Source organism: Phalangium opilio, unplaced genomic scaffold (genome assembly GCF_054372755.1).
Source record: "Phalangium opilio isolate 3A_F unplaced genomic scaffold, DU_Popi_V2 ptg000505l_1, whole genome shotgun sequence".
In the NCBI taxonomy this organism is placed as follows: domain Eukaryota; kingdom Metazoa; phylum Arthropoda; class Arachnida; order Opiliones; family Phalangiidae; genus Phalangium; species Phalangium opilio.
The window spans coordinates 3,380,536-3,394,790 of NW_028324239.1; positions in this window are offsets into that span (position 1 = coordinate 3,380,536).

Consider the following 14,255-nt stretch of genomic DNA (forward strand, 5'->3'; position numbering starts at 1 on the left):
TTCAAAATCGACGTTTCTCGACCAGAGAAGCACATTTTGAGTTTTTTTTCGCTATTTTCAAATATAATCACTGAAACCATTAATTTTGTACTTTTTGCTTTAATTCAAGCAAATGTAACAATATTCATTCATAAAACTGTTCAAATTCAATTTTCAATAAGAAATCGTTGTCACGGATTTTGTATCTTGAAGAAAAAAACATGCGATTTTTTCGGTACACTTTTGAATGCATTTTTTTCTGGACAAATGTTTGACCGAATTCAGCTTATTTACCTATAAAATACTCTTTAAAAGTGATTTCATCTCGATTGATCAATAAATAAAAATGTACCTTGATTTTTAATAAAATTTTCAAAATCGACGTTTCTCGACCAGAGAAGCACTTTTTGAGAATTTTTTCACTATTTTCAAATATAACCGCTGAAACCATAGTTTTTGTACTTTTTGCTTTAATTCAAGCAAATATAACGATATTCATTCAAAAAACTGTTAAAATTCAATTTTCAATAAGAAATCGTCACGGATTTTGTGTCTTGAAGAAAAAAAGCATGCGATTTTTTCTGTACAATTTTGAATGCATTTTTTCTGGACAAAGTTTTGACCGAATTTAGGTTAAATACGTATAAAATACTCATTAAAAGTGATTTCATCTCGATTGATCAATAAATAAAAATGTACCTCGATTTTTAATAACATTTTCGAAATCGACGTTTCTAGACCAGAGAAGCATTTTTTGAGAATTTTTTCACTATTTTCAAATATAACCGCTGAAACCACAGTTTTTGTACTTTTTCCTTTAATTCAAGCAAATATAACGATATTCATTCAAAAAACTGTTAAAATGCAATTTTCAATAAGAAATCGTTGTCACGGATTTTGTATATTGAAGAAAAAAAACATGCGATTATTTCGGTACAATTTTGAATGCATTTTTTTCTGGACAAATTTTTGACCGAATTCAGCTTATTTACCTATATAATACTCATTAAAAGTGATTTCATCTCGATTGATCAATAAATAAAAATGTACCTCGATTTTTTAAAACATTTTCGAAATGAACGTTTCTCGACCAGAAAAGCACTTTTTGAGAATTTTTTCACTATTTTCAAATAAAACCGCTGAAACCATAGTTTTTGTACTTTTTGCTTTAATTCAAGCAAATATAACGATATTCATTCAAAAAACTGTTAAAATTCAATTTTCAATAAGAAATCGTCACGGATTTTGTGTCTTGAAGAAAAAAAGCATGCGATTTTTTCGGTTCACTTTTGAATGCATTTTTTTCTGGACAAATTTTTGACCAAATTTAGCTTAAATACCTATGAAATACTCATTAAAAGTGATTTCATATCGATTGATCAATAAATAAAAATGTACCTCGATTTTTAATAAAATTTTCAAAATCGACGTTTCTCGACCAGAGAAGCACTTTTTGAGAATTTTTTCACTATTTTCAAATATAACCGCTGAAACCATAGTTTTTGTACTTTTTGCTTTAATTCAAGCAAATGTAACGATATTCATTCAAAAAACTGTTCAAATTCAATTTTCAATAAGAAATCGTTGTCACGGATTTTGTATCTTGAAGAAAAAAAACATGCGATTTTTTCGGTACAATTTTGAATGCATTTTTTCCTGGACAAATTTTTGACCGAAATCAGCTTATTTACCTAAAAAATACTCATTAAAAGGGATTTCATCTCGATTGATCAATAAATAAAAATGTACCTCGATTTTTTTTAACATTTTCAAAATCGACGTTTCTCGACCAGAGAAGCACATTTTGAGTTTTTTTTCGCTATTTTCAAATATAATCACTGAAACCATTAATTTTGTACTTTTTGCTTTAATTCAAGCAAATGTAACAATATTCATTCATAAAACTGTTCAAATTCAATTTTCAATAAGAAATCGTTGTCACGGATTTTGTATCTTGAAGAAAAAAACATGCGATTTTTTCGGTACACTTTTGAATGCATTTTTTTCTGGACAAATGTTTGACCAAATTCAGCTTATTTACCTATACAATAACCATTAAAAGTGATTTCATCTCGATTGATCAATAAATAAAAATGTACCTCGATTTTTTTTAACATTTTCAAAATCGACGTTTCTCGACCAGAGAAGCACATTTTGAGTTTTTTTTCGCTATTTTCAAATATAATCACTGAAACCATTAATTTTGTACTTTTTGCTTTAATTCAAGCAAATGTAACAATATTCATTCATAAAACTGTTCAAATTCAATTTTCAATAAGAAATCGTTGTCACGGATTTTGTATCTTGAAGAAAAAAACATGCGATTTTTTCGGTACACTTTTGAATGCATTTTTTTCTGGACAAATGTTTGACAGAATTCAGCTTATTTACCTATAAAATACTCATTAAAAGTGATTTCATCTCGATTGCTCAATAAATAAAAATGTACCTTGATTTTTAATAACATTTTCGAAATCGACGTTTCTCGACCAGAGAAGCACTTTTTGAGAATTTTTTCACTATTTTCAAATATAACCGCTGAAACCATAGTTTTTGTACTTTTTTCTTTAATTCAAGCAAATGTAACAATATTCATTCATAAAACATTTCAAATTCAATTTTCAATAAGAAATCGTTGTCACGAATTTTGTATCTTGAAGTAAAAAAACATGCGATTTTTTCGGTACACTTTTGAATGCTTTTTTTTCTGGACAAATGTTTGACCGAATTCAGCTTATTTACCTATACAATTCTCATTAAAAGTGATTTCATCTCGATTGCTCAATAAATACAAATGTACCTTGATTTTTAATAACATTTTCGAAATCGACGTTTCTCGACCAGAGAAGCACTTTTTGAGAATTTTTTCACTATTTTCAAATATAACCGCTGAAACCATAGTTTTTGTACTTTTTGCTTTAATTCAAGCAAATATAACGATATTCATTCAAAAAACTGTTAAAATTCAATTTTCAATAAGAAATCGTCACGGATTTTGTATCTTGAAGAAAAAAACATGCGATTATTTCGGTACAATTTTGAATGCATTTTTTTCTGGACAAATTTTTGACCGAATTCAGCTTATTTACCTATATAATACTCATTAAAAGTGATTTCATCTCGATTGATCAATAAATAAAAATGTACCTCGATTTTTTAAAACATTTTCGAAATGAACGTTTCTCGACCAGAAAAGTACTTTTTGAGAATTTTTTCGCTATTTTCAAATATAATCACTGAAACCATTAATTTTGTACTTTTTGCTTTAATTCAAGCAAATATAACGATATTCATTCAAAAAACTGTTAAAATTCAATTTTCAATAAGAAATCGTCACGGATTTTGTGTCTTGAAGAAAAAAAGCATGCGATTTTTTCTGTACAATTTTGAATGCATTTTTTTCTGGACAAAGTTTTGACCGAATTTAGCTTAAATACATATAAAATACTCTTTAAAAGTGATTTCATCTCGATTGATCAATAAATAAAAATGTACCTCGATTTTTTTTAACATTTTCAAAATCGACGTTTCTCGACCAGAGAAGCACTTTTTGAGAATTTTTTCACTATTTTCAAATAAAACCGCTGAAACCATAGTTTTTGTACTTTTTCCTTTAATTCAAGCAAATATAACGATATTCATTCAAAAAACTGTTAAAATGCAATTTTCAATAAGAAATCGTTGTCACGGATTTTGTATATTGAAGAAAAAAAACATGCGATTATTTCGGTACAATTTTGAATGCATTTTTTTCTGGACAAATTTTTGACCGAATTCAGCTTATTTACCTATATAATACTCATTAAAAGTGATTTCATCTCGATTGATCAATAAATAAAAATGTACCTCGATTTTTTAAAACATTTTCGAAATGAACGTTTCTCGACCAGAAAAGTACTTTTTGAGAATTTTTTCGCTATTTTCAAATATAATCACTGAAACCATTAATTTTGTACTTTTTGCTTTAATTCAAGCAAATATAACGATATTCATTCAAAAAACTGTTAAAATTCAATTTTCAATAAGAAATCGTCACGGATTTTGTGTCTTGAAGAAAAAAAGCATGCGATTTTTTCTGTACAATTTTGAATGCATTTTTTTCTGGACAAAGTTTTGACCGAATTTAGCTTAAATACATATAAAATACTCTTTAAAAGTGATTTCATCTCGATTGATCAATAAATAAAAATGTACCTCGATTTTTTTTAACATTTTCAAAATCGACGTTTCTCGACCAGAAAAGCACTTTTTGAGAATTTTTTCACTATTTTCAAATAAAACCGCTGAAACCATAGTTTTTGTACTTTTTGCTTTAATTCAAGCAAATATAACGATATTCATTCAAAAAACTGTTAAAATTCAATTTTCAATAAGAAATCGTTGTCACGGATTTTGTATCTTGAAGAAAAAAAACATGCGATTTTTTCGGTACAATTTTGAATGCATTTTTTCCTGGACAAATTTTTGACCTAATTTAGCTTAAATACATATAAAATACTCTTTAAAAGTGATTTCATCTCGATTGATCAATAAATAAAAATGTACCTCGATTTTAATAACATTTTCAAAATCGACGTTTCTCGACCAGAGACGCACATTTTTAGAATTTTTTCACTATTTTCAAATATAACCGCTGAAACCATAGTTTTTGTTTTTTTTGCTTTAATTCAAGCAAATATAACGATATTCATTCAAAAAACTGTTAAAATTCAATTTTCAATAAGAAATCGTTGTCACGGATTTTTTTACCTTTAAGAAAAAAAGCATGCGATTTTTTCGGTACAATTTTGAATGCATTTTTTTCTGGACAAATGTTTGACCGAATTTAGCTTAAATACATATAAAATACTCATTAAAAGTGATTTCATCTCGATTGATCAATAAATAAAAATGTACCTTGATTTTTTAAAACATTTTCAAAATAGACGTTTCTCGACCAGAGAAGCTCATTCAGAGTTTTTTTTTCACTATTTTCAAATATAATCACTGAAACCATAGTTTTTGTACTTTTTGCTTTAATTCAAGCAAATATAACGATATTCATTCAAAAAACTGTTAAAATACAATTTCCAATAAGAAATCGTCACGGATTTTGTGTCTTGAAGAAAAAAAGCATGCAATTTTTTCGGTACAATTTTGAATGCATTTTTTTCTGGACAAATTTTTGACCGAATTTAGCTTAAATACATATAAAATACTCATTAAAAGTGATTCCATCTCGATTGTTCAATAAATAAAAATGTACCTCGATTTTAAAAACATTTTCAAAATCGACGTTTCTCGACCAGAGAAGCACATTTTGAGAATTGTTTCACTATTTTCAAATATAACCGCTGAAACCATAGTTTTTGTACTTTTTGCTTTAATTCAAGCAAATATAACGATATTCATTCAAAAAACTGTTAAAATTCAATTTCCAATAAGAAATCGTCACGGATTTTGTGTCTTGAAGAAAAAAAGCATGCAATTTTTTCGGTACAATTTTGAATGCATTTTTTTCTGGACAAATTTTTGACCGAATTTAGCTTAAATACATATAAAATACTCATTAAAAGTGATTCCATCTCGATTGTTCAATAAATAAAAATGTACCTCGATTTTAAAAACATTTTCAAAATCGACGTTTCTCGACCAGAGAAGCACATTTTGAGAATTGTTTCACTATTTTCAAATATAACCGCTGAAACCATAGTTTTTGTACTTTTTGCTTTAATTCAAGCAAATGTAACGATATTCGTTCAAAAAACTGTTCAAATTCAATTTTCAATAAGAAATCGTTGTCACGGATTTTGTATCTTGAAGAAAAAAAGCATGCGATTATTTCGGTACAATTTTGAATGCATTTTTTTCTGGACAGATTTTTGACCGAATTTAGCTTAAATACATATAAAATACTCATTAAAAGCGATTTCATCTCGATTGATCAGTAAATAAAAATGTACCTCGATTTTTAATTACATTTTCAAAATAGACGTTTCTCGACCAGAGAAGCACTTTTTGAGAATTTTTTCACTATTTTCAAATAAAACCGCTGAAACCATAGTTTTTGTACTTTTTGCTTTAATTCAAGCAAATATAACGATATTCATTCAAAAAACTGTTAAAATTCAATTTTCAATAAGAAATCGTTGTCACGGATTTTGTATCTTGAAGAAAAAAAACATGCGATTTTTTCGGTACAATTTTGAATGCATTTTTTCCTGGACAAATTTTTGACCTAATTTAGCTTAAATACATATAAAATACTCATTAAAAGTGATTTCATCTCGATTGATCAATAAATAAAAATGTACCTCGATTTTAATAACATTTTCAAAATCGACGTTTCTCGACCAGAGACGCACATTTTTAGAATTTTTTCACTATTTTCAAATATAACCGCTGAAACCATAGTTTTTGTTTTTTTTGCTTTAATTCAAGCAAATATAACGATATTCATTCAAAAAACTGTTAAAATTCAATTTTCAATAAGAAATCGTTGTCACGGATTTTTTTACCTTTAAGAAAAAAAGCATGCGATTTTTTCGGTACAATTTTGAATGCATTTTTTTCTGGACAAATGTTTGACCGAATTTAGCTTAAATACATATAAAATACTCATTAAAAGTGATTTCATCTCGATTGATCAATAAATAAAAATGTACCTCGATTTTTTAAAACATTTTCAAAATAGACGTTTCTCGACCAGAGAAGCTCATTCAGAGTTTTTTTTCACTATTTTCAAATATAATCACTGAAACCATAGTTTTTGTACTTTTTGCTTTAATTCAAGCAAATATAACGATATTCATTCAAAAAACTGTTAAAATTCAATTTCCAATAAGAAATCGTCACGGATTTTGTGTCTTGAAGAAAAAAAGCATGCAATTTTTTCGGTACAATTTTGAATGCATTTTTTTCTGGACAAATTTTTGACCGAATTTAGCTTAAATACATATAAAATACTCATTAAAAGTGATTCCATCTCGATTGTTCAATAAATGAAAATGTACCTCGATTTTAAAAACATTTTCAAAATCGACGTTTCTCGACCAGAGAAGCACATTTTGAGAATTGTTTCACTATTTTCAAATATAACCGCTGAAACCATAGTTTTTGTACTTTTTGCTTTAATTCAAGCAAATATAACGATATTCATTCAAAAAACTGTTAAAATTCAATTTCCAATAAGAAATCGTCACGGATAAAGTCTTGAAGAAAAAAAGCATGCAATTTTTTCGGTACAATTTTGAATGCATTTTTTTCTGGACAAATTTTTGACCGAATTTAGCTTAAATACATATAAAATACTCATTAAAAGTGATTCCATCTCGATTGTTCAATAAATAAAAATGTACCTCGATTTTAATAACATTTTCAAAATCGACGTTTCTCGACCAGAGAAGCACATTTTGAGAATTGTTTCACTATTTTCAAATATAACCGCTGAAACCATAGTTTTTGTACTTTTTGCTTTAATTCAAGCAAATATAACGATATTCATTCAAAAAACTGTTAAAATTCAATTTCCAATAAGAAATCGTCACGGATAAAGTCTTGAAGAAAAAAAGCATGCAATTTTTTCGGTACAATTTTGAATGCATTTTTTTCTGGACAAATTTTTGACCGAATTTAGCTTAAATACATATAAAATACTCATTAAAAGTGATTCCATCTCGATTGTTCAATAAATAAAAATGTACCTCGATTTTAATAACATTTTCAAAATCGACGTTTCTCGACCAGAGAAGCACATTTTGAGAATTTTTTCACTATTTTCAAATATAACCGCTGAAACCATAGTTTTTGTACTTTTTGCTTTAATTCAAGCAAATATAACGATATTCATTCAAAAAACTGTTAAAATTCAATTTCCAATAAGAAATCGTCACGGATTTTGTGTCTTGAAGAAAAAAAGCATGCAATTTTTTCGGTTCACTTTTGAATGCATTTTTTTCTGGACAAACTTTTAACCGAATTTAGCTTAAATACATATAAAATACTCATTAAAAGTGATTTCATCTCGATTGATCAATAAATAAAAATGTACCTCGATTTTTTAAAACATTTTCAAAATCGACGTTTCTCGACCAGAGAAGCACATTTTGAGTTTTTTTTCACAATTTTCAAATATAATCACTGAACCATTATTTTTGTACTTTTTGCTTTAATTCAAGCAAATATAACGATATTCATTCAAAAAACTGTTAAAATTCAATTTCCAATAAGAAATCGTCACGGATTTTGTGTCTTGAAGAAAAAAAGCATGCAATTTTTTCGGTACAATTTTGAATGCATTTTTTTCTGGACAAATTTTTGACCGAATTTAGCTTAAATACATATAAAATACTCATTAAAAGTGATTCCATCTCGATTGTTCAATAAATGAAAATGTACCTCGATTTTAAAAACATTTTCAAAATCGACGTTTCTCGACCAGAGAAGCACATTTTGAGAATTGTTTCACTATTTTCAAATATAACCGCTGAAACCATAGTTTTTGTACCTTTTGCTTTAATTCAAGCAAATATAACGATATTCATTCAAAAAACTGTTAAAATTCAATTTCCAATAAGAAATCGTCACGGATAAAGTCTTGAAGAAAAAAAGCATGCAATTTTTTCGGTACAATTTTGAATGCATTTTTTTCTGGACAAATTTTTGACCGAATTTAGCTTAAATACATATAAAATACTCATTAAAAGTGATTCCATCTCGATTGTTCAATAAATAAAAATGTACCTCGATTTTAATAACATTTTCAAAATCGACGTTTCTCGACCAGAGAAGCACATTTTGAGAATTTTTTCACTATTTTCAAATATAACCGCTGAAACCATAGTTTTTGTACTTTTTGCTTTAATTCAAGCAAATATAACGATATTCATTCAAAAAACTGTTAAAATTCAATTTCCAATAAGAAATCGTCACGGATTTTGTGTCTTGAAGAAAAAAAGCATGCAATTTTTTCGGTTCACTTTTGAATGCATTTTTTTCTGGACAAACTTTTAACCGAATTTAGCTTAAATACATATAAAATACTCATTAAAAGTGATTTCATCTCGATTGATCAATAAATAAAAATGTACCTCGATTTTTTAAAACATTTTCAAAATCGACGTTTCTCGACCAGAGAAGCACATTTTGAGTTTTTTTTCACAATTTTCAAATATAATCACTGAACCATTATTTTTGTACTTTTTGCTTTAATTCAAGCAAATATAACGATATTCATTCAAAAAACTGTTAAAATTCAATTTCCAATAAGAAATCGTCACGGATTTTGTGTCTTGAAGAAAAAAAGCATGCAATTTTTTCGGTACAATTTTGAATGCATTTTTTTCTGGACAAATTTTTGACCGAATTTAGCTTAAATACATATAAAATACTCATTAAAAGTGATTCCATCTCGATTGTTCAATAAATGAAAATGTACCTCGATTTTAAAAACATTTTCAAAATCGACGTTTCTCGACCAGAGAAGCACATTTTGAGAATTGTTTCACTATTTTCAAATATAACCGCTGAAACCATAGTTTTTGTACTTTTTGCTTTAATTCAAGCAAATATATTGATATTCATTCAAAAAACTGTTAAAATTCAATTTCCAATAAGAAATCGTCACGGATAAAGTCTTGAAGAAAAAAAGCATGCAATTTTTTCGGTACAATTTTGAATGCATTTTTTTCTGGACAAATTTTTGACCGAATTTAGCTTAAATACATATAAAATACTCATTAAAAGTGATTCCATCTCGATTGTTCAATAAATAAAAATGTACCTCGATTTTAATAACATTTTCAAAATCGACGTTTCTCGACCAGAGAAGCACATTTTGAGAATTTTTTCACTATTTTCAAATATAACCGCTGAAACCATAGTTTTTGTACTTTTTGCTTTAATTCAAGCAAATATAACGATATTCATTCAAAAAACTGTTAAAATTCAATTTCCAATAAGAAATCGTCACGGATTTTGTGTCTTGAAGAAAAAAAGCATGCAATTTTTTCGGTTCACTTTTGAATGCATTTTTTTCTGGACAAATTTTTAACCGAATTTAGCTTAAATACATATAAAATACTCATTAAAAGTGATTTCATCTCGATTGATCAATAAATAAAAATGTACCTCGATTTTTTAAAACATTTTCAAAATCGACGTTTCTCGACCAGAGAAGCACATTTTGAGTTTTTTTTCACAATTTTCAAATATAATCACTGAACCATTATTTTTGTACTTTTTGCTTTAATTCAAGCAAATATAACGATATTCATTCAAAAAACTGTTAAAATTCAATTTCCAATAAGAAATCGTCACGGATTTTGTGTCTTGAAGAAAAAAAGCATGCAATTTTTTCGGTACAATTTTGAATGCATTTTTTTCTGGACAAATTTTTGACCGAATTTAGCTTAAATACATATAAAATACTCATTAAAAGTGATTCCATCTCGATTGTTCAATAAATGAAAATGTACCTCGATTTTAAAAACATTTTCAAAATCGACGTTTCTCGACCAGAGAAGCACATTTTGAGAATTGTTTCACTATTTTCAAATATAACCGCTGAAACCATAGTTTTTGTACTTTTTGCTTTAATTCAAGCAAATATAACGATATTCATTCAAAAAACTGTTAAAATTCAATTTCCAATAAGAAATCGTCACGGATTTTGTGTCTTGAAGAAAAAAAGCATGCAATTTTTTCGGTACAATTTTGAATGCATTTTTTTCTGGACAAATTTTTGACCGAATTTAGCTTAAATACATATAAAATACTCATTAAAAGTGATTCCATCTCGATTGTTCAATAAATAAAAATGTACCTCGATTTTAATAACATTTTCAAAATCGACGTTTCTCGACCAGAGAAGCACATTTTGAGAATTTTTTCACTATTTTCAAATATAACCGCTGAAACCATAGTTTTTGTACTTTTTGCTTTAATTCAAGCAAATATAACGATATTCATTCAAAAAACTGTTAAAATTCAATTTCCAATAAGAAATCGTCACGGATTTTGTGTCTTGAAGAAAAAAAGCATGCAATTTTTTCGGTTCACTTTTGAATGCATTTTTTTCTGGACAAATTTTTAACCGAATTTAGCTTAAATACATATAAAATACTCATTAAAAGTGATTTCATCTCGATTGATCAATAAATAAAAATGTACCTCGATTTTTTAAAACATTTTCAAAATCGACGTTTCTCGACCAGAGAAGCACATTTTGAGTTTTTTTTCACAATTTTCAAATATAATCACTGAACCATTATTTTTGTACTTTTTGCTTTAATTCAAGCAAATGTAACGATATTCGTTCAAAAAACTGTTCAAATTCAATTTTCAATAAGAAATCGTTGTCACGGATTTTGTATCTTGAAGAAAAAAAGCATGCGATTATTTCGGTACAATTTTGAATGCATTTTTTCCTGGACAGATTTTTGACCGAATTTTGCTTAAATACATATAAAATACTCATTAAAAGCGATTTCATCTCGATTGATCAGTAAATAAAAATGTACCTCGATTTTTAATTACATTTTCAAAATCGACGATTCTCGACCAGAGAAGCACTTTTTGAGAATTTTTTCACTTTTTTCAAATATAACCGCTGAAACCATAGTTTTTGTTTTTTTTTGCTTTAATTCAAGCAAATATAACGATATTCATTCAAAAAACTGTTAAAATTCAATTTTCAATAAGAAATCGTCACGGATTTTGTGTCTTGAAGAAAAAAAGCATGCGATTATTTCGGTACAATTTTGAATGCATTTTTTTCTGGACAAATTTTTGACCGAATTTAGCTTAAATACATATAAAATACTCATTAAAAGCGATTTCATCTCGATTGATCAGTAAATAAAAATGTACCTCGATTTTTAATTACATTTTCAAAATCGACGTTTTTCGACCAGAGAAGCACTTTTTGAGAATTTTTTCACTATTTTCAAATATAACCGCTGAAACCATAGTTTTTGTTTTTTTTGCTTTAATTCAAGCAAATATAACGATATTCATTCAAAAAACTGTTAAAATTCAATTTTCAATAAGAAATCGTTGTCACGGATTTTTTTACCTTTAAGAAAAAAAGCATGCGATTTTTTCGGTTCACTTTTGAATGCATTTTTTTCTGGACAAATTTTTAACCGAATTTAGCTTAAATACATATAAAATACTCATTAAAAGTGATTTCATCTCGATTGATCAATAAATAAAAATGTACCTCGATTTTTTAAAACATTTTCAAAATCGACGTTTCTCGACCAGAGAAGCACATTTTGAGTTTTTTTTCACAATTTTCAAATATAATCACTGAACCATTATTTTTGTACTTTTTGCTTTAATTCAAGCAAATGTAACGATATTCGTTCAAAAAACTGTTCAAATTCAATTTTCAATAAGAAATCGTTGTCACGGATTTTGTATCTTGAAGAAAAAAAGCATGCGATTATTTCGGTACAATTTTGAATGCATTTTTTTCTGGACAGATTTTTGACCGAATTTAGCTTAAATACATATAAAATACTCATTAAAAGCGATTTCATCTCGATTGATCAGTAAATAAAAATGTACCTCGATTTTTAATTACATTTTCAAAATCGACGTTTCTCGACCAGAGAAGCACTTTTTGAGAATTTTTTCACTATTTTCAAATATAACCGCTGAAACCATAGTTTTTGTTTTTTTTGCTTTAATTCAAGCAAATATAACGATATTCATTCAAAAAACTGTTAAAATTCAATTTTCAATAAGAAATCGTTGTCACGGATTTTTTTACCTTTAAGAAAAAAAGCATGCGATTTTTTCGGTACAATTTTGAATGCATTTTTTTCTGGACAAATTTTTGACCGAATTTAGCTTAAATACATATAAAATACTCATTAAAAGTGATTTCATCTCGATTGATCAATAAATAAAAATGTACCTCGATTTTAATAACATTTTCAAAATCGACGTTTCTCGACCAGAGAAGCACATTTTTAGAATTTTTTCACTATTTTCAAATATAACCGCTGAAACCATAGTTTTTGTACTTTTTGCTTTAATTCAAGCAAATATAACGATATTCATTCAAAAAACTGTTAAAATTCAATTTTCAATAAGAAATCGTCACGGATTTTGTGTCTTGAAGAAAAAAAGCATGCAATTTTTTCGGTTCACTTTTGAATGCATTTTTTTCTGGACAAATTTTTGACCGAATTTAGCTTAAATACATATAAAATACTCATTAAAAGTGATTTCATCTCGATTGATCAATAAATAAAAATGTACCTCGATTTTTTAAAACATTTTCAAAATCGACGTTTCTCGACCAGAGAAGCACATTTTGAGTTTTTTTTTCACAATTTTCAAATATAATCACTGAACCATTATTTTTGTACTTTTTGCTTTAATTCAAGCAAATGTAACGATATTCGTTCAAAAAACTGTTCAAATTCAATTTTCAATAAGAAATCGTTGTCACGGATTTTGTATCTTGAAGAAAAAAAGCATGCGATTATTTCGGTACAATTTTGAATGCATTTTTTTCTGGACAAATTTTTGACCGAATTTAGCTTAAATACATATAAAATACTCATTAAAAGCGATTTCATCTCGATTGATCAGTAAATAAAAATGTACCTCGATTTTTAATTACATTTTCAAAATCGACGTTTTTCGACCAGAGAAGCACTTTTTGAGAATTTTTTCACTATTTTCAAATATAACCGCTGAAACCATAGTTTTTGTTTTTTTTGCTTTAATTCAAGCAAATATAACGATATTCATTCAAAAAACTGTTAAAATTCAATTTTCAATAAGAAATCGTTGTCACGGATTTTTTTACCTTTAAGAAAAAAAGCATGCGATTTTTTCGGTACAATTTTGAATGCATTTTTTTCTGGACAAATTTTTGACCGAATTTAGCTTAAATACATATAAAATACTCATTAAAAGTGATTTCATCTCGATTGATCAATAAATAAAAATGTACCTCGATTTTTTAAAACATTTTCAAAATCGACGTTTCTCGACCAGAGAAGCACTTTTTGAGAATTTTTTCACTATTTTCAAATATAACCGCTGAAACCATAGTTTTTGTACTTTTTGCTTAAATTCAAGCAAATATAACGATATTCCTTCAAAAAACTGTTAAAATTCAATTTTCAATAAGAAATCGTTGTCACGGATTTTTTACCTTGAAGAAAAAAAACATGCTATTTTTTCGGTTCACTTTTGAAAGCATTTTTTTCTGGACAAACTTTTAACTGAATTCAGCTTATTTACCTATAAAATACTCATTAAAAGTAATTTCATCT